This window comes from Balaenoptera acutorostrata, chromosome 6, assembly GCF_949987535.1.
Source record: "Balaenoptera acutorostrata chromosome 6, mBalAcu1.1, whole genome shotgun sequence".
NCBI classification, from domain to species: Eukaryota; Metazoa; Chordata; class Mammalia; order Artiodactyla; family Balaenopteridae; genus Balaenoptera; species Balaenoptera acutorostrata.
The window spans coordinates 8,853,463-8,880,690 of record NC_080069.1 but is presented as its reverse complement, the minus strand read 5'-3'; the positions used below and the strand labels follow the sequence as shown (position 1 = coordinate 8,880,690).

The following is a 27,228-nucleotide window of genomic DNA, read 5'->3' as shown; positions in this document are numbered from 1 at the left end:
GGGAAGCCTGGGACTCCGCATTTGGGTGGATGCTGGGTAGACTAGCGGTTTCCAAGGTTTGTTCCAACTCCAGTACTCCGTGTGTCTATGAAACATCTATAAGGATCATCCACTAAAAAGAACTGTTATTAAGTTTGGAGTTTTTTTTAAATTACAGAATCTTGATATTTTTAAATTGTCAGCTGGGAGTAGATAATGCACTTTTAAAAATAAGGTGATTCAGTGTAAGACATTCCATCTTATTCTTCAGTCTCATGGCAGACCCGCATAGAGCAGGACTTCTCAAACTTTAATGTTTGGGTGAATCACCTGGGGATCTTGTTAAAAATGCAGTTTCTAGGGCTTCCCTGGTGGCGCAGTGGTTGAGAATCTGCCTGCCAATGCAGGGGACACGGGTTCGAGCCCTGGTCTGGGAAGATCCCACATGCTGCGGAGCAACTAGGCCCGTGAGCCACAATTACTGAGCCTGCGCGTCTGGAGCCTGTGCTCCGCGACAAGAGAGGCCGTGACAGTGAGAGGCCCGCGCACCGCGATGAAGAGTGGCCCCCACTTGCCGCAACTAGAGAAAGCCCTCGCACAGAAACGAAGACCCAACACAGCCAAAAATAAATGGATAAATAAATAAATAATAAAAATAAGGAATTCCTTAAAAAAAAAAAAAAATGCAGTTTCTGGTTCAGCAGGTCTGGGATGGGGCCACAGATTCTGCATTTCTAACAAGCTTCCAAGGACGTGGATGATGATGGGCTTACTTTGTGTAGCAGGCCATTAAACAACCAAAGGTATGAGTGAACTCAAGGTTAAAATATACTCTTTTCTTTTTTCCTGTTCAAGAAAAGTGCTTTATGAAGAACACTTTATAAAGTGATGGTGATAAACGCTTTCAAAATATTTCAAAGAACTGAACCAAGAAGGTATTTAGGTAAGTCATCTGTGCTAGTCCCCTGCCTTCAGGCAAGTAAAGACCAATATCAGGGACCGATGATTGCTGCTGTTTTGTTTTTTTTTTATAAATTTATTTATTTTTGGCTGCGTTGGGTCTTCGTTGCTGCAGGCCGGCTTTGTCTAGTTGCGGTGAGCGGGGGCTACTCTTCGTTGCGGTGCGCGGGCTTCTCATTGTGGTGGCTTCTCCTGTTGCGGAGCGCGTGCTCTAGGCACATGGGCTTCAGTAGTTGTGGCTCGCGGGCTCTAGAGCTCAGGCTCAGTAGTTGTGGCGCACGGACTTAGTTGCTCCGCGGCATGTGGGATCTTCCTGGACCAGGGCTCGAACCCATGTCCCCTGCATTAGCAGGTGGATTCTTAACCACTGGGCCACTGGGGAAGCCCTCCTTCTTTTCTATAGCTCTGGTAAGTCTCATGTCCATCCCTCCCATCCCCACACTGTTCACATGCGTACAATTGTAAAAGCTAGCTACACATTCTTACAATCACAGAAAGGAATTCTTATGTGTTGCATTACATCTTTATATTCTATTCCAGATATATCACTAACATTTTATCTATAAAAGAAATAAAGCTGAATCTTGCCAGTTTAATTTAGCTCATTCCTAAAGAGACACCAGTGTGATACAATGCAGGGCCGGAGTGGGGTGGGGGGGAGCTGTCAGAGAACATGACAGAGCCTAAATTCTGCTACCAGCTTGGGGTGAGTCCTTGGGCAAGTCATTTCACCTCTTTTGATATCACTGTTTCAATCTATGAAAAAAGGATGATCTCAGATTATTTCCAAATCTAAGAGACTTTCAGAGAATTACTTTAATCCAATCCGGTTGCTGTAACCCAGAGAGTGGAAGGCTCATCTCTCCCTAGGGTATTTCTCCTGCAGTCCTCACCAAATCTTCCTCAGGCCCCACGAGGAACACAAGTTGAGAAGCACCTACCCACCCTGAGATCCAATACCCTAGAAATGGATGCTTGATGTCTTGCTGAGATTTATTTACCCATCCTGGGGGAGGGGGCGGGGGGTGTCTGGTTTTGCCAGGTTGTTCCCCCTGCATCTGCTTTAAACTCCACCCCATTTCTGTTGCTTATGCCTCTGAGTAGGGGAATGTGTTGGTGATACTGTTTCTCTTAAGTCGACAAGCCAGTGAATACCAACTCAGGACTCTCATCTTCCAGGCCTCCCGAGTAGTTTATCTTGTCCTCTCTTGCAGTCTTTGTCTGTTGTCGAAGCTCAACTAGGAAGACAAACCCTAGCCAACTGCTTTGTGCAGGGAAGACTCTCTCTTGATCCTAGTCCAGAAACACCTTCCGGCTCCCCGGCAGCAGTTCTGGCCTGCAATTCCTCCTCTGTTGATCCTCCCTATCAAAATGTTATGACTTCAAGCTTTAGCCTCCACAAAATCTGTAAAGCCCAACAATGGAAAATTGTGTCCAGAGATCAAGTCACCTAATGACATCAAAGGGAAAAAAATCTGATCTCCTGACTGCCTTATGATCATTTTCTGTATTGTCTTAGGTTAGCCTTCTCTAGTTTTGGAGCAAGGTGGTGACACTTTAGTCTCTTTGTCTTGAGATAGTTCTAGGACTGTAGGTGGTAGTGGGGAGGGTGATGGGGATGGGGGCAGGGAGATGCCTGCAAAGGGAATGAGTAGACACAGGGTTGGAGTTGGATGATGAAGGAGGATGGGCTGACTTGGTCACCACGTGAGAGGGTTTCCAGCCCTGAGCTGCTGGCCGAGGACCCCTGTCCTGAGGGTGGGAAAGCATCATGTCAGGCAGGGACTGCACCGTGGCAGTGATGATGGACACCCTGGGATCCCCTAGGAGGTTCCCCGAGCCTCACTGTGGCTCTCCCTGACCCCTCTGGCATCTTCCTTCTGGCTTCTGCTGCTCTCTGGGTAAGCAGTGCACAGCCCAGGGAGCTATGTCCGTGTGGTATGTCTTCCCCACCATGATTTTCCTTGGTGCAGTAATTAACAGAATGAGCTCCAAAGTTACAGGGTTCAGATCTGGCTCTGACACCTGCAAGTTATGTCTGCTCTCTGATTCCTCGTCTGCTATCCCATGGGGTTGCTGGGAGGATTAAGTAGAAAGCACATGAGGACACCTTGTGGGCTACAGCACTATAATACTGTAGGCAGCCATGGCTGTTTACCCTGAGAATTACGGGCAGGTCTGGGGCTGAATCTGCCCCATCCTTATTCTTCACGTTCCTCTCTCATCTCCTACCGAGTACCAGTTGTTGACCTTGGGCAGCTTACTAAATGTCCTGTGCATCATTTTCCACATCTATCTGATAAGGATAATGCTGGTACCTGCCTCAAAGGGTTGTGATGCTGATTAAATGAAGTGATTTAATGAATGTCTTAAACGAAGTTCTGAAGTAGTGGAGGACAGTGTCTGGCGGGGAGAAGGAACTCGGGAAATGGCTCTGTCTGTAGTTGAGTGCACACAGTTTTGTTTTTTAACTGCACACCAAGGCTACCATCTTAATCTCTCCAGTGAAAGTAAGAGATGAGAGAGATTCCTGGCGGCGGGGGTGGGGGCGTGGAATCTTGCCTTTGGGCATAGAACCCCTCAGAATTGTAGACCTGTTAAGCCGCTAGCCAGGGTCACTGCTGACTGAGGAGGTTATAAAGAGGAGGCCATGATCGTGGCGCACAAATATTCACATCAGGGGATATTTTAAGGAAATCTCTGTAAGTGTTTTAGGGTCATCTTTTACTTACACAGAGTTCGTTCACATTTGGTCTCTTTTAAAAAACTTTGTTATGAGAGATACCATTAAGTAAATAATACCATTTGCAAAACTGTAGGAGCCCCATTTTTTAAAATTCCACTTTTAAAAATAAAAAGTAGGGCTTCCCTGGTGGCGCAGTGGTTGAGAATCTGCCTGCTAATGCAGGGGACACGGGTTCGAGCCCTGGTCTGGGAAGATCCCACATGCCACGGAGCAGCTGGGCCCGTGAGCCACAATTGCTGAGCCTGCGCGTCTGGAGCCTGTGCCCCGTGACGGGAGGGGCCGCGATAGAGAAAGGCCCGCGCACCGCGATGAAGAGCGGTCCCCGCACCGCGATGAAGAGTGGCCCCCGCTTGCCGCAACTGGAGAAAGCCCTCGCACGAACCGAAGACCCAACACAGCCAAAAATAAATAAATAAATAAATAAATAAATAAGAAAATCCTTTAAAAAAAAAAAAATAAAAAAATAAAAAAATAAAAAAATAAAAAGTAAATATAATAGTCTACATATACATACATATACAGTTAGCATATGCATGGAAAAACTGGGGGAGACTATATTCCAAACTGTTAATACTGGCATTTTCAGGGGAGTGGGGAAAGGAATTACGGAAGACTTTTCATTTTCTGCAATACATATTGGTATATCATCAGAACTTTTAAGTCATAATAACACGTTACTTCTTTATTATATCAGAATAGTTTAAATATATATATTCTATGTATTAATATGCATGCTCCCTATAGAAGTGTTGTCTGGTGGAACAAACGTAAATATCTTGCCTGGAAATTTAATTCCATTTTATCCACTCAATCCAAGGCACACTAGAAACCTGTCACGGGCACAGGTGACAGTATTCTGGCAACATTTTGGAAACCTCTGGACACTTTTCGCGTGTTCCTGAGGCAGAGATGGACAAAGAGGGAACCGTTGGGAATGATGTCCAGCTGTACAGCAGTGGCCCCTGTGGACCTGTGGACTCTGCCACGAGTCCATGTTTCTTCAGACTCCCCTCAACCTTGATTCTCTGTGGCTTTCCAGCTCCTACTTCTGAATTTGTCCCTTTGAGGGATCTTTGACCTCTGGGCTCCCACTTCTTGATCCTGGCTCGACTTTCTTTGGTTTTCTGGTCCCTGATTTCTTGAGGACCTCTCCTGCCCCAGGTGCTCAGACACCACGACTACTTGTCTGGCTCCATTTGGGCAGCCCTGCCTGGCATTGGCCTGTGACGCAACTCTGTGGAAATTTCTAGATATCTGAGAGGGAAGCTTCAAATGTGAAGACGTCAATCATATGGCTTTGCAACTCTCTTCTGATTAAAATGACATCTTCAGTATTTGCAGGCAGGCCAGCCATCTATGGTCTTGGTCTTTGTAGATTCATCCAACTTGTCGCATGTGTAACAGTCTGTACCTTCTTTATTGCTGAGCAGCATTCCCAGGTATGGATGTATCACTGTTTCATCATCCACCTGTTGTAGGATATCTGGGCTGTTTCCAGTTCTGAACTATTATTACAGACATTCCCGTGTGTGAACATAAATACCCATTGCCTTGCGATAAATGCGCAAGAGTACAATTGCTGAGTCATCGGGTAATCCATGTTTAGATTTGTAAGAAACTGACAAAACTTTTTTTTTTTTTTTTTTTGGCCACGCAGCCACGTGGCTTGCAGAATCTTAGTTCCCCGACCAGGGATTGAACCCAGGGCCCCGGCCATGAAAGTGCCGAGTCCTAACCACTGGACACCGGGGAATTCCCAGAAACTGGCAGAATGTTTTCCAGAGTTGCTGTCCCATTTCACTTTCCCATCCATGGTGTATGAGTGATCTGGTTTCTCTGCAGCCTCTCCAGCATTTGGTGTTGCCACTATTTTCATTGTATAGTGATATCATGTGGTTTTAATTTGCATTTCCCTGATGGCTAATGATGTTGAACATCTTTTCATGTATTTGCCATCTGTATATCCTCTTTGGGGAAATGTCCGCTTAGGTCTTTTGCCCACATTTAACCACTTTTTTAAAGTTAACTCTATCAATAGAAAATCCAGCCATATGAGTTACAAAGCCATAGGAAGCACCATTTTACACTTGTTAGCAGCTTGTGGGGGACTAGGCAGGGGGTCAAGAATATATGCTGTGTGGGGCTTCCCTGGTGGCGCAGTGGTTAAGAATCCGCCTGCCAATGCAGGGCACACGGGTTCGAGCCCTGGTCCGGGAAGATCCCACATGCCGCGGAGCAACTAAGCCCGTGCACCACAACTACTGAGCCCACATGCCACAACTACTGAAGCCCGTGCACCTAGAGCCCGTGCTCCGCAACAGGAGAAGCCACCACAATGAGAAGCCCACGCACCACAACAAAGAGTAGCCCCCGCTCGCTGCAACTAGAGAAAGCCCATGCGCAGCAACGAAGACCCAACGCAGCCAAAAATAAAATAAATAAATAAAATTAAATTAAATTTAAAAATTAAAAAAAAAAGGAATATATGCTGTGTCCTGCCCACCCCTCCCCCCAGCTTAGTCCTCCCTAAGACAGTTAAAGGTATACTGAACTGACAGGGTCCAGGTTTCAAGATACCAATCAGACCACATTTTCTAATGCTGAAGGTCACCGTGTGTGGTGAAAGCCATGTGTTCACACACTTGGATGTGGCTTTCTCGCTGGTGGCAGAAGGAATGGGCTGAGCCAGGGTTGTCTCTTTAGGGTGAGATTGCCCATCTTGCTTTCTCTCGCTCTCCCTCTCTTCCTGTACCCGTGGCAGCGCTGGAGATCTTCAGCTAGCTGGGGAAGGAGTCTGACTTAAGGCAGAGAAGAAGCTTCACTTAGGCTGTGATCCTAAGGCGTGAGCTCCAATCCAGTTTACCGGACACTGTGTGTTGGGTATACACCACGTGCTAAGGTAATAATGCAGTGCAATCAGGAGAAGAGCTTCATTCATTGATATCAGGATCTTGCTTGGGGCCACTGCCTTTTTCATGGAATTAATGATTCTTCAAAGTCAAACTCAACAAGGGGAAGCAAAAGCCAGTGATAAAGGAGGTCTACTGACTCCAAGATTTGGCTCCAGATAGGGGCCAAGGTTTGCAAAATCTTATCCCTTTTGCCCCGTAGGCTGGGTAAGTCCTAACTCCATAGTCTTTGCAGAGTGAGGATGCTGTGATACAGGTACTTTCCAAGGTCACCGCTGGCCTCCTTCCAAAGCCTAGGGCCTTGCGCAGCTCTCATCACTCACTCTGTCACTGCCTGACACCCACTAAGTGCTTTCCCTACATTTTATTCTCTCCCCTTTGCTATCATTTCTTCCTCCTCCAGATGTCTGACTTTAGCTATCACTAAGCTGCTTGTTTGGTCTCCTCTCCTCCTCAGAGTCTCACTGCTTTCTAGGGCTCCTTCTTTTTCATGATTTCAACCAGCCCTCCTTTAGATGTCTCCCCAGAGGACTTCCCTCCTGGACTTCTGGATCTGGACTGCGCTACTTTTGAGTCCTCGGCGGCTGTTTGCTTTGCCGTCAAGACTGCCCTTCGTTGCTCTTTCCGCCCCAGGAGCTCTTCTTCCTGGTTTCCTGTTCCTAGAACTGGCAAATCCATTGTTAACTAGATCTAACATCATTCCATTTAGACCCGTGGTGCGGTCCACGAGCCCCTTTTAACTTCGTGGCTGGGGATGGTGTTGTTAGGATTGAGTGTTTGTGTATATGCAGTGTTATGGTGACAGGGTGGTGGGCAGAGCACAGGTTTGGGGGCAGACAGTCCTAGAAATCAGGCGTGGCTCTGCCACTTCCAGGGCAGGGAGGTCAACTGGCCTCTCAGAGGCTTAGTTCCCATGTCTATGAAATTAAGAAGATAATAGGGCTTCCCTGGTGGCGCAGTGGTTGAGAATCTGCCTGCCAATGCAGGGGACACGGGTTCGAGCCCTGGTCTGGGAAGATCCCACATGCCGTGGAGCAACTGGGCCCGTGAGCCACAACTACTGAGCCTGCGCGTCTGGAGCCTGTGCTCCGCAACAAGAGAGGCCGCGACAGTGAGAGGCCCGTGCACCGTGATGAAGAGTGGCCCCCGCTCGCCGCAACTAGAGAAAGCCCTCGCACAGAAACGAAGACCCAACACAGCCATCAATTAATTAATTAATTTTTTAAAAAAAAGATAATAATACCCAGCCAAATGGGATGATATGCTTGAAAGAGAATTATAAACGATGAAGAAGTGGTAACAGTCATAATAGTTGTGATAATGAGTCTGTGTTTAACCAAGTCATCGACCAGGACTCCTTGGTCACAACCCGAGTATTTTTCATCTTAAACTTTCCTTTTCCCTGGGCCAGGAGGTCCTATGGTTCTGCTACTTGTCTATATAGCAAAGCCCAGATGCGTGTTGAGCTTCACAACAAGAGGGCGTGTGGGAATTTTCTGTCTGGAAAAGAACTGCCTTGGGTGTGGCTCTGTGCAGTGTCTCCAGCTTTTCTGAGAGTCAAGGCTAAGGGGGGACGTCCAGTAGGTGGGCAGGGAGGGTGCTGGGGTATCGGGAAACCTAGGTGGAGTGGAATTGATGGGCTTGGTATTTCTAAATCACCAGTTATTTAACCTTATTGAGTCTATTTCCTCATCTCTCAAATGGGGTTAAGAGTATTTACTTTGGGGTTGGCTAAAGGATTATTAACTGAGATAATATATGTAGAAACAAAAATCTGATGCTGAACTTGACTTATCTTTACACTCAAATAATGCAGGCAAGAGGACTAAATTGTAGGGAAGAGGGTTGGGAGAGAAATCACGGTACAAGAGAGAGCTATGCTAGCCGACATAGGTGCTGCATTGAGCAAGGAGTATTAACTCTCTTTATTCGGCATAATCTAGGGGTTGGTTTCTGTGGCATCCATTATGTCTCTCCAGTTATGCCGCTGAGTAGGTTTCCTTTGGGACAGGGGACCTACCTCAATCACATCCTGATGTAGGAAGAGTAGAGCACAGGTTAGGTGGTGACTGCTGCATGACTTAGTGACTTCACAGGCAGGACCAAGGCTAAACATGCATAAGTTGCTCTTGAACTTATAGCCTCTGAAGATGGTGTCTGGCTATTAGACCTCATGACTTCTCATCCTTATTAGTTGGTTCTGACTCTTTACTGAGATGGGGAGGGGACAAATGTCAACGTTTCTTTCTAGGTCTCAACTTCCATAATATATCTGTAGAAAATACAAGCAAATATTCAAAGCCACGAAAGCCCAGCTTTGAGCCATTGATCTTCCTGATTATTGTAGCTATTTAATTCTTATTATTTGAATTTTATTTTTAAAATGTATAACTTCCTTCATCAAGAAAACTTGAGGTGACATACAAAAATAGTTGGACTACAAATATTATAAAAATAGGAAGAAATTGGGTCAAAGGGAATATGGTTAGAAAAAATAAGTTAGATCAAGGGTAAAGTTAGCATATGGAAATGCATACCATAAACGTGAGCTAAAGGTCAAAGGTGAGCTGCCCACTTGGTTTTGAGCTTATAGCAGCCATGCAAAGAGGGAAATATTATATAATGCTAAATGATGTTAGCAAATGGCTGACATTTATTGAGTATTACTATGCAGTGTCAAAGGCAAGCAAAGCCAGATGCTAAAGTGGTCAGCACTGGTCTTAATCAGTAATATACTATTGCAATGGGGAAAAGAGGCCAGCACGAACTGAGTTTAGCATCCCTTTGTACGGAGGTGACTGGATGTTTTAATGGGAGAGTGAGGGGGTGAGGGGTGAGTGGAGGCCCAGTAGAGTCAGGGATGTGAAAAATTACTAAAAGCAGGAGTGGGGTTGGTCCCTGTGAGACCCATCTGGGTTTCTAACTGGGACTGATTCAAGTTAAGCCCCTCCCCTCCCACAGAAGCTGGGAGACAGCGCGCTGTCTTCAGATGGCGGCTGGAACAAACAGTAAATTCTTTTAGCAGCCTTGAGTGTTCTCAGGCAGGCACTTTAAGCGGGGAGGCTAGGGTCATCCTAGGGATGCAGCTTGGAGCTGTTAGAAACTGCGTTAACATTTTGTTCAAGTTTTTGAGGCCAGTGTTGACGCCTAGTAGATGAGAGGGCACAGAGGGGTCTGGCTAGAATTTGGTCAAGAAGAGAGTCTTTGTCAGAAGCAGGCATGGTTCTAAATTCTTTACAGGTACTATCTCATTTATTTTCACAACATTGTGTGAGATGGGTGTTACTATTGTCCCCATTTTACAGATGAGAAAAGTGAGGTGCAGAAATATTATCCAACATCATTTTATGATTCTAGGCTCTTGGTTCAAGGTCTATAAAGGATCAGCTATTCCCAGAAAACAAACAGAAAGTGAAAACTTTTCCAAACGTTTTCTTTCCTTCTGTGTTCATGTTTACATGTTATTTCCAGGTAGAGGGCAAGACACATTTTCCATCTTCCTAATGCAGCTTCTAAAATTCCTTCCCAAATGCCCAAGGCCCTTCCTCTTCAGCAGATAGATGGGGAGGGTTTGCCTAACAAGATGAGTACAATCCAAATAGAGCTGGGGGGTTTTCAATGCATGCATGAAAATTCTTGACTATTCCTTTGTGTTCTACATTTTTCCTAAGCTTTGCATCGTGTGTCCTTTAGACGGAGCCTCTGAAGGCTTTGCCTCTCTGTGCCTGAGACCAGCTCCCACTGGCTGTTAGCCCTGCGGGCTGCAGCCTGATCTGAAAATTCAACACTGAGTTAGATCAGTGCTCCGTGTCCCACATCCGAGGAGGTGTGGGTGTTGAGGGGGTCTGAGAAGCAGCTTTGAAGGACGAGGGCGATGTTTACTGAAGATTCTAGGGCCTCCCTTCCTCTCTGTGTGTCTCTCCTATGCCCAAGGCGAGCCTCACGTTTCTGCCATCACTGTGTATGGGGCTGTGGACAGGGGAGGGAGGCTCTTTTCCTGAAGGTGCTACAGCAGTGTATGTGCTCCCTGGGCTTGGCGTATGTCAGGTAAGGGGCTGGTATGTGGCTCTGTCCCCCTCAAGATGTCACTAGAGGGGACTTCCCTGGCGGTCCAGTGGTTAAGACTTCGCCTTCTAATGCAGAGGGTGTGGGTTCGATCCCTGGTCTGAGAGCTAAGATACCACATGCCTCGCGGCCAAAAACCCAAAACATATAACAGAAGCAATACTATAACAAATTCAATAAAGACTTTAAAAACGGTCCACATCAAAGAAAATCTTAAGAAAAAAAAAAAGTCACTAGGGGAGGAGTGTGAGTTTGAGTGAATGAGTCCCCTCCCACCACTCTGCACCAGAGAGAAAACTTCTTCTAAGGATGGAGAGTGCTGGGGGGCAAGGAAGCAGCCGCAGCTCTACTCTCTGAGGTCCGGAAGCCAAAGTGTTGCAGGGAGACCCAGGCCACACGGATGAATTTCCGCTCCGCTCCCCCGAGCCTGGGGCAGGGAGGATGAGGAAAGGCACTCCCAGTCCTGGGCTGGGCGCTCCCTTCCTGTGGCACTGAAGGTCTTCATGGGACCACAAGTCAAATGCATGGACTGAAATCTGGGGACAGAGGCGATCAGACCAGGCCCAGACCACAGAGGAAGCTAAAGAAGGAGCTGGAAGGAAGAAAGCGAGGTGGAAAAGCTGAGGGACGGGGCAGGGCACGGAGGGAGGACGGCTCAACTTCCGCCTGAAGAAGTGAGTCTAACTGGCCTCAGCAGCACTTGCTAGGGGGCCTGGGGCTGATGGGTTGTGTGTTGGCAGTAGGGTGTCGTGTGTGTGTGTGCATGTGAGTGTGTGTGTGTGTGGTCAGCAAGTATGAACTTGACAGTGGTTCACCCAGTTAGCCCCTCACCCAACTCCAACTGCTAGGGACCAAGACAGCCGAACTTCTCTTCACGAGTAACACAGAAAAGAGGGTCCAGAATCACAAATCCCCAAGTGCAAATCCATATGGCACAGGGGAAGACCCTGACGTTCTAGACTCATATATTCTCCATGTAGCTGAAAAGGGTCTTCTATATTGCCTTTGATGAAACCCTTTAGCAAAGCAGGTAAACTCAATTTTAGGAAGGATTTTTTTTCCCCTACATGGCCCCCTATCCTACCCTTTGATTGCCAGCCTGCATTCAGACTCCAAGAGTCAGTAGCTTGGGGTCCAGGGTTTTTCCTACCTGGAGAGGGGGGCGGTATCAGCCTATCAGGAGGTGGCCAGTGCCTGGAGGGCCCACCCACTTACCTCCTCCCTCCCCCTGTAAGGTCTCTTCCTCTCCTGGGGGTTGCCAGCTGCTTCTGAGAAGCCTTTGGTCCAATCGGAGGCCACCTCAGCTTACACTGCTGCCAATAAGCACCCAGAGTTTTCCACTCCACAGTCATCTGTCCCTCCCCCACCATGAACAAAGGAAAAGGCACACGTACACACATGTTATTAAAATGAACTGTTTATATATCTCAGTTGAGTCAATACATTATAATGTATTAAAATGGAAAGGTACAAAATTGAAATAAATACTTTCTGATTCATGTATAAATCTTTTTTTTTTTTTTGTCAAGATGACTTTTATTGTCAGTACATGTCACAAGAAAACATTTAAAATGACACTGAAACAATCATTTAAATCATGGTGCATGGAGGAAAAAGGTAAAGAAAACAACTTTTGGCTTGTTTTGGCATGAGACCTTGATACAATTTGGGTTCCCCAAAACCATGTGAAGGGTGATAAAATAGAAATGCTCAAAACCGACTTAAAAAAATAAACAGGCTTTACAAAAACCCTCTTTGTGATGAACCCGGCCACTTCTCTGCATGGTCTGCACTTAACAGTAGATACATTCAGTATTGTCCACGGGAAGACAGCAACTGCCTTTCGTTTTAAAGAGCTTGGTGGAGAGGCTGAAGGAGTTTGCTGAGCTGAAGGTGGGCAGGATGTACAGGAGAACGGAAAGTCTGGACGGTCTTCAGGAACGCCTCTGAGAATGAGGGGTGTGGAGGGTCTCTGGAGCAAGAGTTGGCGCTGAGAGCGTGACGAGTCCAGATCTGAAGCAAAGCAAGTGGGCAGGATGGAAACAGTGGCTGGTAGTGAGAGTGGGGCGGGGTGGTCTCCCCACCTGAGCAGTTCTGGGTTTGCCCTCAGCCTGGGAACGTTTCTGTCTCAGCAAGGGGCTAACCCAGCGCTCTGGGGACAGGGCTGGGACTCTTTTCAGGCACAGCAGCATGGGGGAGACGGGGACAGGTGTGGGGCTTGCATGAATGCCACGGAAGGGGCTTCCTCCTCTGGTTCCCGTCGTTAGGTGGCTGTTAAGGCAATAAGGACTTTAGCAAACTAGACATTAAGGGCAGCTAAATTCAGCCAGATTGAAGGCAAACAAAAGGTGAGAAGGAGTCCCTTTCTCCTCAGCTACCTTCCCGCCCCAAGCACAGGAGGTCTCAGCTCACAAAGCTCTCAATTTACAGCATGCGGTAGCAGACGGCTTGCCCTTTGGAAGGCTCCATGGAAAAGAAGGCTCATCCCTGGCTTGGGGCAACTTGACCCAAGTTTCCTTTCTCCAGGCTCTCTTTCCTGAGGTCCTCTCAGGAGGGCAAGCTGTGGTCACCCAGCTGTTGAATGAAAAGTGGAAGCACCAAGGTTCACGCAGAGTTAGGGCAAGTCCTTTGCCACAGACCATCTGGCCCATCCCAGTGGCCTTGAACACTGTGTGTCCTGGAAAGCAAGGCCTGATGTTCAAATGCCCCAGTGAGACCTATGCTCAGCTGGAGAACAGGACTAGCCCTTCAGGGTTCAGAAATGTTCCCCCTACATCAGATGGAATGATGGCTACGAAGTCCATGGGAATGTGAGGTCCTGGGAAGGTTTGTGAGCTCATGTCTGGGTCCTCAGGGGAGTGAAAGCAGCTCCTTTGACCTGAATCCACTCACAGGGAAATGCACAGAAGACTGAACAGAACAGATGGAAGAAACTTTTCCTTTGCCCTTGTTCTGGAGTGAAGGAAATAGACCTTGACATGCTATGGGAAGGATAAACCTTAACAGTTGCCTCCATTCTGGGCAGGCTGCTGGCAAAATGCAGGGTGATTTGACTGCTGGGCCCTAGAATTGAAGAACTGACTCTCAGGCAGTTGCTAAAAGGTACAGCTACTCACTCCAGCAAATGTGAGCTCAGTAAACAAGGCAATATCCCCTCTATCCTGTAGCACTAGGTTACAGCCTAATGCCAGAGCTCTCCATGAGATGCCTGGGGCCCGAGGATGCAATGGCTTGGACACAGTGGCAGCTGTGCCACTGATTACTGATTACTCAGCACCACCTCAAAAGGGGGCATTCACGGGGACCAGATGTGCAGAAGGAGAAATGCCAGTTGTAATGGTCAGCCGTCTGGGGGCCAGTGCCCTGCCTGACTTTTCTCTTGTGGAAGCCATATTATTTTGGTCCTAAGAAAAATGGGTAACATTTCTTCCAGGAATCCAAGGATTATAATAACACATCTATAATAAAGTCAATGTGATCATCAAGCTGTGAGGGTACAGATGAAACAAGATTGGTCAGGAGTTGATCACTGTTGAAGCCTATTGGTAGTTCTGTGGGACTTCACTGTACAATTCTATTTTCATTTGTGTTTAAATATATGTTTTGAAATTATCCACAATACAAAACAAGGCCCCTTGGACGTCCTCTAACTTAATCCCTCATTTTCCAGACAGAACCCAGTGGTTAAGCACCCAGAATCACATGGGGAGTTCATGCAGTACCGGTACTAGACCCCAGCGTTCTTTCTGCAGGGATTAAGATATACGGGTTGGATTGACATCCTTAAATCAATGTCAGGTTCTTCAGCTCTGCTCTTACCACGCTGAAAAGCAGGGGTTTGTTTTTTGTTTTTTGTTTTAAATCCTGCCAATTAGCCCTAAGAACATAATAATAATGGCAAGTACCCTTCTCCCATAAAGCCACCAGTGGCACTTTCTGTGAAGGCTCTCTTTTGTCCCAGCATTTCAAAGGGAGACACTGTCCCCTAAGGTTTCCTGGGACAAAGCAGTCACTGTAGCTGCTTCTCACGGGAACCACCACCAGGAAGGGCACTGAATGTCCTTCCTGAGCCCCTGGCCGTGTGCAGTTTTCTCTGGAGCCTGATTGAGGGCCCGGTAGGGGGAGGGGAGTGTCACATTTATGACGGGTGTAGGGGTGTAAAGGGCTGGTATGGCAGCCATTGAAGGGAATAAATCCCTTTAAAAATCTTCCACCCAGGTTACTGGATCTCTTTAGAGAAAGAGCACTGTAATCTAATTGGAATCAAAGACATTAATCCATTTAATACGAAAAAGACTTTTAAGAACTGGAGGCTTGGGAAAGGGAGACAGGAGACAGGGATCTTCTCACAGTGATGACACGGGTAGGGAACCAAGTGGCCTCGGTAGCAAGTTGTAGACTTTAGTTTGAACATTAAAAATGTTCCAGATACATCCTTGTAAGCTTATGAGGACACACCTCAAAGGGTGTATTCCCAAAGGAAATCAGGCCATAAAAGCCAGGCAGTTCCAAGTTCCCAACAGGGAGAAGGTGAGGTCAGAAGGCCTGCACCAATTTTAGAAGAATGACACCCAGGAAAGTTCCGGGTCTATCATTCTGCACAAGGAAACCACGCTTTGGGTTCTGGTGGCTCAGCTGAGATGAAAGTTAGCAGAGAGAGGTGAGATTGAAAAAAAAACCCAAAATACAGAAGGAATTTATAGTAAGAATTATGAACACTAGCCTGGATTTTAAATGTGTGGGCTTCCCGAAACAGCTAAAAGAAACTGTGGAACGTTCTCGTGGAGAGATGAGATGCCTTGGGCGTGGAAGATGTCCAGGAAAGTTGTAATGGCTGAAGGAGAGACGGGGTGGCTGGGTGGATGGACACACCCTTCCGATTATTTAGAAAAATCTGTTCTGGCAAGAGACTTAGTAAGTTATAGATTCCAATTCTGCTATTTCTTACTCTCACTGTTCTTCCTCGTCCCTCCAAATATAGGTTAAATAAGATATCAGCTCATTTCTTATTCAATACCCTAAGCTTCTTAACTTGGTTTACAGAGAGCTGGGTTTGGAGAGGGCGTGTGTCTATGTGTGTGTTCACATCGCCCACAGTAACTGAGAAAATAGACGCTTTTCTTCCCCAGAAACTTATATAAAACATGACGGTTTGGGAAATATCATCTGAATTTCACAAATTAAAAGAAGGTCTCTGAGCTACCGGTTATAAGTCAGGAGAGGGACAAATGAGCGTCACCGTGGGGATCTGATGTAATTTCTAACTGTGTTCCTTTGGGAAAATTACTTCCTCTCTCTGGACTGGAGTTTCCTCATCTTGCCACTATGTGGTCAACCTTGACTCTGAGGGAGTGTAGCAAGTGCTACTCAACCTAAAGAAAATGTCAATATATCCTGAAAGATGTCCATGGCAATGGTCAGTAATGAGCTCGGTGCTCATGGTCACATACGTTCCAACAAGATGAAGTGCCCATGACAAGCGACTGAGCTCTGAGGTCTCCACTCCGAAGAGTGAAAACAGCAGTAAGCGCTTGTTTCCACCTGGTTGCCTGTCAGGACTGATGTTTCACTGCAAAGCCAAGAAGCCTGAAGACCTCAGAGAACTGGCTGTGTCTCTAGATTTGAGGTGGAAGGAAAGGCCCATTTGGAGACAGCTGAATTTTTCTGTCAAAAGACCAACGTCTGCCAAACCACAAATGCTGGAAATACAAGGGCTTCTAATACCAACTGTGCATGTTGTTTCCTAGCAGTCAGGGTAGGGAGAGTCTATCAGTTTTTGGTGGGAAAAAACAGAATATCAATCTCCTTGTGTGCTCGGGGAAAAGCAAGCCTGTGATTTTGACTCGATTAGAGAAAAGATAGGATTCCAGGGGACAGAAAGTCAATTCCATTCACCAGAGATACTGCCTACCAATCCCACCTCCTTCCAAGCTGGGCAGGCGCCACCTCACGGAAGAGAAGACTTCGGAAGCCAGGGTAATGCCAAACCAGGGTGGCTCATGCCTTTTAAGACATGTCTTTCCCCTGGACAGGCCTAGATGTCCTGAGGAGGAGAGAGGACGCTAGCAGCATGGTCTCCAGACACACAGCAGTCACATCTCTTAGGCAGTTAAAGACCACTCTTGCTCTACGTGCACTGAAGATTCAGGAAACTGTAGTTGCCTCCCCTCATCCCACCCTAAACACTGCCCTTCCTCATCTTACATCTGGGGAAACTGAGGCACAGCAAGGACAAACAGTTTTTCTGCAGCTCTCATACTGATCTAGTGACACACCTGGGAGGAAAACCCAGGGTCCCTCTCTCTCTCCCTCTCTCATTCTCTCTCTCTCTCTTTTGATATCTTCCATTGCCTTTCTGCTTCATTTGCATTTAAAGTCTGTCTGCCTGTCTATTTATCTATAATATATGTACTCTTAGGTATAAAATATAAATAATTTGTAGATTTCTGCTTAACTCCCTGCCCTTTTCTCTTCCTTTACATAACTTGGTTTGGAAAAAAAAAAAAATAGATGTTCCATGGTGAGGGAAAACCACAGTACTGCTCAGAGGAACAGACCTCTGGAAGGAGAGATGACAGTCTTTGTCTACTGGGCTGGGGGTGCTTCAGATCTGGACTGTACAGCAAATTAAATGGAACACAACTCATCAGAAATCAGCAATGGAGACATCTGTGCCAGACGACGTGAACTTCCACCACCTGGTTTTAAGGAACAGTAAATACAATAGAGATAGATAGATACACTATGCTGAATCTCGAGTCGTAAAACAAGTTGTAAATAGAATTATGCTAAATTAAAGACGGACATCATAGGGAATAGTCTGGTCAACAACCAATCACCATTAGAATCAAAAAGTAAACCGGCCTTTTCACTGAGTACCTCCACGACATTTCTCAATGCACTAAGTACATTTTAACCATGCAAAAATACACAAACATCTTAACTAGGTTGTTTTTTTTTTTTTTTGTAAAAAAATCAAACACCAACAATATGCATTTTTTTTGTTAATTATATTGGTTAAAGTAACAGCCAGTGGCTGCCGAATATCAGATACATCATATACATATTTTTATACAGAATCTGGACAACACAACATTACACGTCAGAGAGAGAAAGAGAGAAAAAGAGAAAGAGATTATTTGTTCCTTGGTGGGTTTGTTGCTGTTCAGTAAAAAAAAAATAAAGTAAAAATAAAGTAAAAAAAAAATAGCAATGCTAAGAAGGAAAACACTTCAACAAGTTAGGAATACATAGGGAGAATTGCTAATCAGAAGTATAGGAGGAAAAGAGTTCATAGTTAGGTCTGTGTCTAGAATTTTCTTCACTAAGAAGCAAAAGAGCACAACAGGTGTATTGGTTTGGAGAAGCAGAAAGAGCGATTAACATCATGCTGTCTGGTTCCCAGCACGTTTCCAGCGAGAAGAAAAAAAAAAAAACCATAATCACAAATTAATTTCACAAGTTTTGTTTTAAAAATGTCCTCCCTTACCCAGGAAGCTGGGTAGTGCAGGGGTCGGGGCAGCTGAGTTTCGAAGAGTCCTTGGCAAAGGTTTGGCCAAAACCGTTGGCCTTAGATTAGTTGGAGATATGAGCTGTCTGTGGGAATTCACGCAGTGGAATGCGACGTCGGCTCACAGGGTCCCCAAGCTCCCCGTGCCAGCTGGTGATCTGGTGGAGGGAGCACACAACCCACTGACAGGCCCGCTAGCCAGGCCCCAGTCCTGCCCCTGAAACATTTGGCGTCAACACGATCCTAAGAATTCAACCTGGAAAGAAACAAGACCTTGAACACAAGCTATGGAAGCACTACCATGGTCACGGTTAGATACAAAAATGTGAAAATTCAGATGTAATCAAAAATACAAAATCAGTTTCGGTAAGATTTGCTTTTTGTTTGTTTGTTTGTTTTTAAACCGTTACAGTGCAAGGTTTTTCAAATTACAGTAAAAGTTATGTGTCTGCTTACAGTAACTAGAGTAAGTAGCTGATTTTGCTCTGCTGGAATCAGAGGTCCCTGATAAGTGAGGATGCACCAGTCTGAAATCAACCCAGCACAAGAAATGGATGTCTCAACAGAAACACACTTCACTAGGGCTTCCACCCCTTCGAATTGTAACAAAAGATGGTGTCCTTTGCACAACCCATTAGCATGAGTTTCTTCCGCCGCCGTTGAAAAAAAGAAAAAGAAACGGATGGTATTAAAATTCCAACAAGAAAAGGACTGGAAATCTGGGGCTGAAGGGCGGAGCATCTGAAGGGAGTTTCCCACGTCACTGAGCTTTCCCATTGTACTTGAAAATAAAAAGAATTGTTTCAGCATCAGCCTCTTTGGGCAATGCTGCTTTGTTCTTCAGTCCCGCTCCCCGCCCCCCATCCCAGGCTGCTGGGAAGGGAAGCAGCACCACCTCACGGGGTCAAAGGAAACCGTGATGGAGGTCACGGCCTTGTGCCATCAAGAATCGCCCCCCAGGAAAGGACAACGGAACTGCTAAGCAAGGGCTGGGGGGCCAGGGTGGGCAGGGACTGAGGAGCCTTCGTCTGGCAAAAGGACGGCCCTTGTCAAGGCCACTCTCAGAGCCAGTTCTGGAAAGGATGCGGAGGAAGGAGTCAAGAACCGCAAATCATATCTCAGAGGAAGAGCCACCGTTGCCCCAGAGCCTGCCTTTGGGAGGTGGGCAAGTGGCCAGAAGAGAGCCATCTGGCTAAATGAAGTGACAAGGCGACAGCCTTCACGTTCATGCTGTGGGATGGGAGAAGAAGGAAGGGTAGTGAGGAATCATGCTTTTCCTCTCCAGAACCAACAGTCAGCCTGGGTCAGGAGAGGCAAGACACCCTGGAAAGCCTCAAAGAGCCCTTCTCTCCGTTCCAAGAGGAGCGGGCGGATGTTGGCAGCCGTGGGCACAGACGTCAGGCCGGAAGCCTGCGGGGGCCACGCAGAGCCCCTGTTCCTCCCAGCCCCTCTCGAGCCTCCTCCTCGAGCCCAGACCCACGCAGAACTTGCTCTGAATTCTTCCTAACTCAGTGGGGCAAACTCTTCCCAGGTTTGTTGAAATTAAAAGGGGACAGTTTTCGACAGCCAAGGCTGTCACTCAGGGCCGGGGATCCGCCAGTCCTGCATAAGGGGTGGGCAGCCCAGTCTCCCAGCCCCCTGGGATGCGGCCCAGGTGGCGGAATCTACCTGCCTCACACGAGTGACCTGCGTAGGTGAGCGACCCCTTTACTCACACCCACGTCCCCGAGAAAGAGAAGAAACACACATTCCTCCATCCTGGTAGAAAAGCTTCCTACCTTTGAAATAGAGTGTAAGGTGCTGCACTCAATTGTTTGGTTGTGATCTGGTCACTGGAGGAAATCTGGGCTTCCTCTGCACATTTTGCTACATTCCTCAAGAAGAGAAGAAAGCTCCGCCAGACCCTGCAGGCCCAGTGCCTCCACACCGCTCCGGCTCTGCTCCCCAGCGGGGAAGGGACCGCCGTGCTCAGCCGAAGCGCGAGGCTTCCCCCAGCACACCTCCCTGGCTTGCTCTGACCCTAGGGGTTGTGGAATCAGGCAGAACCTGCGTGTGTGTCCATCGCTTTTAGCACAAGATGCTCACACATCCTCATCCCTTTGGCCATAAGAGACCCTGCGCCTTCCTAGGCTCCCCGATCCCGTTTCTTACCCAGCCTACCCAGAGTCCACTACCCAACCCGACCTGTTCTAGCAAAGCAGTTGCTCTAGAAACATTCTCTGTGCTTGCCCCCCAGCTCTGACTCGAAATACGGCCCACAGCCTGGTCCCCTGGTGTACAGAGGTGGTGGGACCCCAAACAAGCCCTTTGCTCACAGCTCTGGGTGCCACCAAGGGGCTGGTCGCCTCCAAGCCAGCTGAGGTCTACAGGGACCGCTGACCATGGGTCTCCCCTCCAGTGGAGGACTTTTCAAAGGTGCGAGCTGCTTTGCCCGAATGGCCTCAGCAAACGCCTACGTTCTTCCTGAGATAAATCCCAGAAGCTCTGCCCAGCTAGATCTGCTCTCTCCAAGTGGTGTGTTTCTAATCTGGCAGTTGGCCACTGAACTATCATTTGAGGATTTGTGATCACAGGTGTATTGACACGAGCGAAGGGACGGGATGAAGTCAGGGAATGAAATGATATGTAGTGTGGCTTGAAGGCTAAAGAAATGCTCCAAGACTCCTCTGTACTGAGCTCCTATTGCGGTCCCCAGGCAAACGTGAAGCCTGGTGAAAAGTACAGAATGTACAGAACTGGGCCATGATGCCCCGTTTTTGGTTCCTGGGAAAATTTCCTACTATTTACCATTAATTGTGGAGCTGCCCTGGCTGAAAGAGATTTCCAGGAATGGTGTTGCAGAGCATAGGTACCATCATCCTGGGGACAATGGTGGGAGAAGTGGGGTGGTCAATAATCTCTGCACCTCCAATCCGGCTGATTCTCCTCTCATGACGAGTGGATGCTCTGGTCTTTACCCCAATACACTTAAACTGTTTGACAACAACAACAGAAGAGGGATTGAGGGAAACAAAATGTTTTTTACCTCCAAGATACATATTTTGAGTATGTTTATTAAGATGGTGAGAAGTTGGTTTCATCTTTTCTTTTAAAGGAAGAGAAATATAGTTGAATTGATTTCGGAGATGTTTACGTTCCATTTAAGGAAGATCTCCTAGGTTCTTATAAACATGAAGATGAGTTTAAAAGGAAAAGCTACCTTTTTTCCCCTGGGGTATTTTAGTTCACCGTCTGGAGACAATTAAGAGCTTCACAGACATTTGTTGAGTGAGTGGGTGTATTGATGAGAACAGAATTTTAGGATGGGAAGGGACCTTAGGGAGTGTCGTCTTCATTTTGCAGGAAAGAAACTGTCCTTGAGCCGGTTCAGTGGGTTGGTGGCGACTCCAGTGGCCCTGCTTCTGCATACGGATTGCAGGGAAGCGGGACCCTGCTCGGAGGGGAGATGGGGCTGGAGCTCAGCTCTCCTTGGCCCTGCGATGTAACAGCACAGCTTCCTAAACAATCTGTGTTTCTACCACAGAAGTCCTTCTACCCTACTCTCACCCAGCCATGCTTAGAGCAGCTGGATAAACTACTGATAGGCTTACAGTGGTCCAGCTGGCTGAACTGAACTAGGGTTTAAGGAATTAACAATAACTTTAAAAAGCCCACTATTTCTCATCACTGTTAAACATCAAGGACTTCTAAAAAAAAAACCCACCACCTATTGAATAATCTGTAGCTTTAAAATGAACTTACTTGGAGATTAATATGTAATATTTTAGAGATGGGCACCTAGTTAGTGATGGATGCAATAAGTGTGATATGTCTTGACTTCAAAAACTCTTTTGATAATGCAGACCTCATTATCATTATACGTCTTGACCTCAAGACATATCTCAGCATTCACCATGAGAACAGAACAGTGCCCCCAAAAGAATCATTCTTAAGAGGAATTAATGACAATTCTTCGTTGGCCTAAAGGGGCATTGTGAGCGTTTTATGGGGATCAGCCCAGGGCTTCGTATTTCACAGGGAACCTTTGAAGGTTAGCTGACTGATACAGTCATGCTATTGTGCCTTGTTTCTCTCTTGGCTCCTCCTAAGGGAATAGCCTTCTCTCTTGTTCTCTGTAACCCATGTACACGTTCATAGCACATTGCTGAACCTACACTTTGTAAGCCCATAAACTCAGGATGGAGGTATGTGTTCGTGGACATGAAGAAATGATGGCTAAGAACAATAGCTAGAATGGGGTAGGAATGTTGAGTTTCACATCTCCTGGAGGCAAGGCAGTAAAGAGGTCTCCTGGACTGAATGTTTGTGTCCCTGCCCAAATTCCATATGTTGAAGCCCTAATTCTTAATGTGATGGTATTTGGAGGTGGAGTCCTTGAGAGATCATCGGGTTTAGATGAGGTCATGAGGGTAGAGCCTCCATGATGAGATTAGTGCCCTTATAAGAGGAGGAAGAGACCAGAGCTCTCTCTTTCTGCCACGTGAGGACACAGCAAGAAGGCAGCCATCTGCAAACTAGGAAGAGACCTCTCACCAGACACCAAACCTATGACACCTTGATCTCGGACTTTCCAGCCCCCAGAACGGTGAGAAATAAATGTTTGTTGTTTAAGCAACCCCCCAACCCCAGTCTATGTTATTTTATTATTATAGAAGCCCAAACTAAGACAGAGTCCCTTCCTGAATTCCTGATCTGCATCCCTTTTAAAGCTCCAGATCAAGGCTAACATGATTATGGATGAAGCAACCTGTTTTCTTTCTAGAGCAATCTATCTTCAGGAAAGGGGAATCTTCTCATTACTCTCCTCTCTCTGTCTCTTCTTTCTGGTCAAGCCATTTTTCCGAAGAGAGCATTGCTTTTGAGCAGGGCTCCTGGTGATCTTACAAGAGGTATCTGCTAAAAATGGTGGTCAAGGGAACCAATATATTGGCGCACACTGGGGGTTACTTTTAGGGAAAGGAGAGGAAGAGTAGGGGACACACTGTGTTAAGGTCCTAAATCCAAAGTGTGCCACCCACGAGGAATGCTCAGCAGTCTTTCAGAAAGACAGGTGGAGGCAAAGAGCTGACAACACCCATGTCATCTCCTCCCCCTTAGAGCTCAGAGAGCTGTATCTGGACTCATCACTTTCAGGCTTACCCTTCAGCCCTTGATGTACAGGTTTTAGTTCCCTGCCCAGACTGTGAATTACTTGAGGACAGGGCCTAGTCCAATGCCTGGGATATTTTCTGGTTGAAGGATGAGTGAGTAAATAAGGAGACTAAATTATGAAGAGAATGAACAGACTGGCCATGAGTCAAGAGTCCTGAGCCCTTGGTTCTCAAAGAAGGGGCTCTCCTTCACATCAGGAAAGACTGCTGCAGCTTTGACAGCTGGGATGAGGCCAAGCCAGGTCTTCACAAGCTTCCTGAAGCAGAGTTAGAGCCAGGGTTCTCCCGGGTCTGTGGGGTAGTCCTTCTGGAGGCAGGAGCTCTTGTTGAATGCAGAGCTTTGCTGTCTGCATTTTTTGTTTTGTTTTAATTTTTTAGCAGCTTGGGCTCCGAAAGATAATGGTGACACTCAATGCCCTGATTTCTTCTCTACAACACAGGTGGATCCTGCTCAAGAAGCCCCTCGGGAGAAATCAGAGGAACACCGATTGACTTAAAAAGTAACTCCTCATATGTTATTTAGGCCCTTTTTTTTTTTCAGAGCATCACTGGAAATCAGGGAAAGGGTTTCTTTCCCATATGTCAACTCAAGCTGATACCTTGAGTATCAGGGGCCTTGTACCCTGATACAGTAGCAGGGGCCCTGCTCTTCGCCCATTTCAGTAGGAGTTGTTTATACACAAGTCAAGCCATTTGGGTTGTTACAGGCTTAGATAAACGTCTCACTGTAGGGTGGACCCTCAGAGTTCCATTAGGCAGCGAGAAGGAAAGAAAGGTAAGATGACCCCACCAGTTTAAGTAGGGGGTGCATGCCTTTTCAATCAAGACACCTGAGCCCACATTGTGGTTTGTCTTTCATTAATCAAGGGAAGTTGGGCAAATCATTCAAACCCCTATGTCTCTTTCCTCCTCTGTAAAATAAAGCTCTACATTAGATTTCCCCCAGATAATAAGGTCACTATTAACTTATTCTTAAAAATAACTTGTGCAAAATAGCAGCCCACCTTTTCTGAATGGATGCTAGGCTGATATGTTTAGTCTGTCAGCCTCAGGGATGCAGGTGGCCATCATCCCTCTCATTCTAAAAAGATTCCAGGCCATGGATTGGCAACAAAGACTTATTTTATGGAGGTTAAAGAGGGAATGACTATAATGAACCAGACCAAGGAAATTAGGGGATTCCAATTAGAGGGCCAAGCCTATTTATTCTATTAACAGGGTCTAATGTTCAGAACAGCCACCCCTGCATGTCCACTTAGACATGCTGAGAATCTGAGGTCTGTACCAAAGGCCAGGCCACTCCGAATGGGAAACATGAATTCCAGAAAGGGACCCATCGGTGGGTAGGGTCTCGTGCTTGCCCTGCTTCTTTGTGCCTTGCATCTCTCATCCAGTGTCTGAATGTCTTTTGGTATTTACTCTCAGAACATGAAATGAAGCCAAAGAAACTGTGGGGTAATCTGTGTGTAAGGCTGAAGGAATTGGGCGCCACTGGGGAAAGGGTCAGACAAACCCCAATTTTTCTTGGCCTCCTTTTCATCAATACTCTTTTCATGGTATCTGGAAAGGCCCAGAACCACTGCATTAATTATAGAAGAAACTGGGCCCTTCCCCAGATCCCAAAGACTCAGACCCCCTTAGGATATGCTGTGCCCATAGTGACCAGCTGCTACAGGGAGCACCCAGAGCTGGCTGAGGTCTGCAGGCCTGAGTCCCTCTGGGAGGCTGCAGTGGTCTCAAATATTCTGGAAGGTTGGCCTGAGCAGGACTGAACTGAAACCTCATTAAGAAACAGAGACTGGGCTCTTCTGTGTCTCATGGGCAACTTTGGGCTTTAAGAAATCCCATTCATCATTCAAGCCTTCCTCCCCTTTGGCCTTAATTCAAACCTGGAATGGTCAATGGACACCTTCCAATCCTCTGGTTTGCCCTCACCTGCGGAGATACGCACATCACCACCACGTGAAGGCCTCATTCCTTCTGGCTTCCACCGCACTGGGAGGACCAGAGGAATGGGTTTCAAACATACCAAAGCTGCAGGGAACTAAACTTTGAGCCAAGATGTGCACGTGAACACACATGAGCACCCACAAGCCCGGCTCTGGGAGCTCCGTGAAGCCTTCGAGGAGGGAGAGGGTTTAGCGACAAGGGAAAGCCATTCTCTGCATCACAGTACCAATTGCAGAGAAACCGGTTGCAGCTTGAAGGACTATTCTTTCAACGAGGTTGGGTGAATGTTAACAGACGGTGACATTGCTGGAAATTGTCTTGCTTTCTCATCAGAAGGCAGGCAACACCTCAAACGAATGAATGATGTCACATGACTGTAGGCACAGTCAACTCAACTCACCCATCTTCAGGCACCCTGTGGAGCCTCCAAAACCCAACTCAAATACCAGTCTTTTTAAAGTCTCCTCTTATATCACTACTTGGAAACGTTGCTTCCCACTTTGGATGCCCCTAGCACCTTGCACTCTCTTAGGGCTCTGTTTTTCACTGTATTATACTTATTTATGCACATTTCTTCCCTCTCATATTTAATTCCTTGAGGTTTGTTTTCTCTTTAGAGCCCCTTCTGCCCTAGCCCTGCACCTGGCATAGTAGGTGTTTAAGAAATATTTGAGAGCCAGGTGACTGACTGAATTTGAAGTGGGAATGCTGTCTGGCAGGAAAGCTCCAGTGGGGTGAAATCAGTTCATCATCCACCACCTTGTCCTCGCAAGGAGCGTCAGTGCGTGGCAGACCCAGTGGTCCAAGGTCAAGAAGTCTCTACCACTGCTGTACCACACTTCAAATTCAAGGTAAGAGAAATTCTTAAATCATCTGCCACATCCCACTGAAATACACTTCCCACCTCTAATTTCAAAGTGATTTCAAAGTATCTCAGGCACAGAAGTTGTCCTTGTCTCACAACAGGCCACCTAGAAAGCAGCCAAAGAGTCAGAAGTGGATTCCAAGTTGGAGATTACTCCAGAGGTTCAGGAGCAACGAACAACGGTGAGCAGGACGGCAAGCTTCTCTACCTAGAACCATCACATCCCGGGACAGCGCCCTCTCCCTTCACGGGGATGGAGAAGCATCCAGACTAGTCACAATGAAAGAAAATGGACAGCATCCTCACGGCAGTACAGAAACTTCCCACAACGACCCAACAACAACGTCAAGACCAAAGACCAACCCGCCATGCAGACACAAGGTCTCCGGACAGAAAACGAAGGGCAGAGAAGAAAATACCTTTTCACAATGAGGTGAAGCTCAGTGCCCTTTCCCCTGTTCCCAGGCTCGCTCTGTCATGTTGGGAATTCCCTCTCAACCAAGGGAGCTTTGCTTGGGAGCCAGCAGTGGGACACTACGTGGACCAAACTGGCTGGTCTGGATCAGAAGTCGCATCACGCCCTCACCTATAGCGTCTGGTCCATTTGGATCCTTCCTCTGTAAGAAACAGACGAAACCTGGTGCTTAGGACTACAAACACACCTACCCCAGCTGCAGCAAGAAGTTCCTTCTGTTCACCCTGGAACCTCCTAGTTAGCTGTGTCCTGTAGAGATTTGGAGGTACAACGGGTCTGGTCATCCAGGAAAGGTGACACCAAGTGTGGAAATGCCCAGAACCTACATGGAGAGAGAAGTCAGCCCGGTATCCAAACTTCAGAAGGGTCTCCAGCAAACAAGGCCTCCCCTGTGGGAAAACTGGGGGCCTGAGATGAGTGGAAAGACAGAGCAAAGATAGAGGGTACGGACGGCTCTGCAGGTAACTTTCTTCTGGAACCGGGTGGGCAGGAAGGTGGTGGCACAAGAGAGGGTCCCAGAGAAACTCACCTAAATCAGGCTCCTCTGAATCTACAATAGTTACGTCCCCAGAAGAACAGGGAATAGTTAGAACTGTGCTTTCTAGTACCTAAAAAACAA

At 47.0% G+C, this 27,228-nt stretch overlaps 1 long non-coding RNA gene across 1 annotated transcript; it reads left to right on the top strand.

Annotated features, from left to right (window-relative positions):
- The first annotated feature begins 7 nt into the window (after positions 1–7).
- Positions 8–24,296, top strand: LOC130708537 (uncharacterized). Its single transcript, XR_009008768.1, has 3 exons — positions 8–56; positions 835–922; positions 23,760–24,296. It is a non-coding gene; the product is annotated as an uncharacterized LOC130708537 (long non-coding RNA).
- The last annotated feature ends 2,932 nt before the right edge of the window (positions 24,297–27,228 follow it).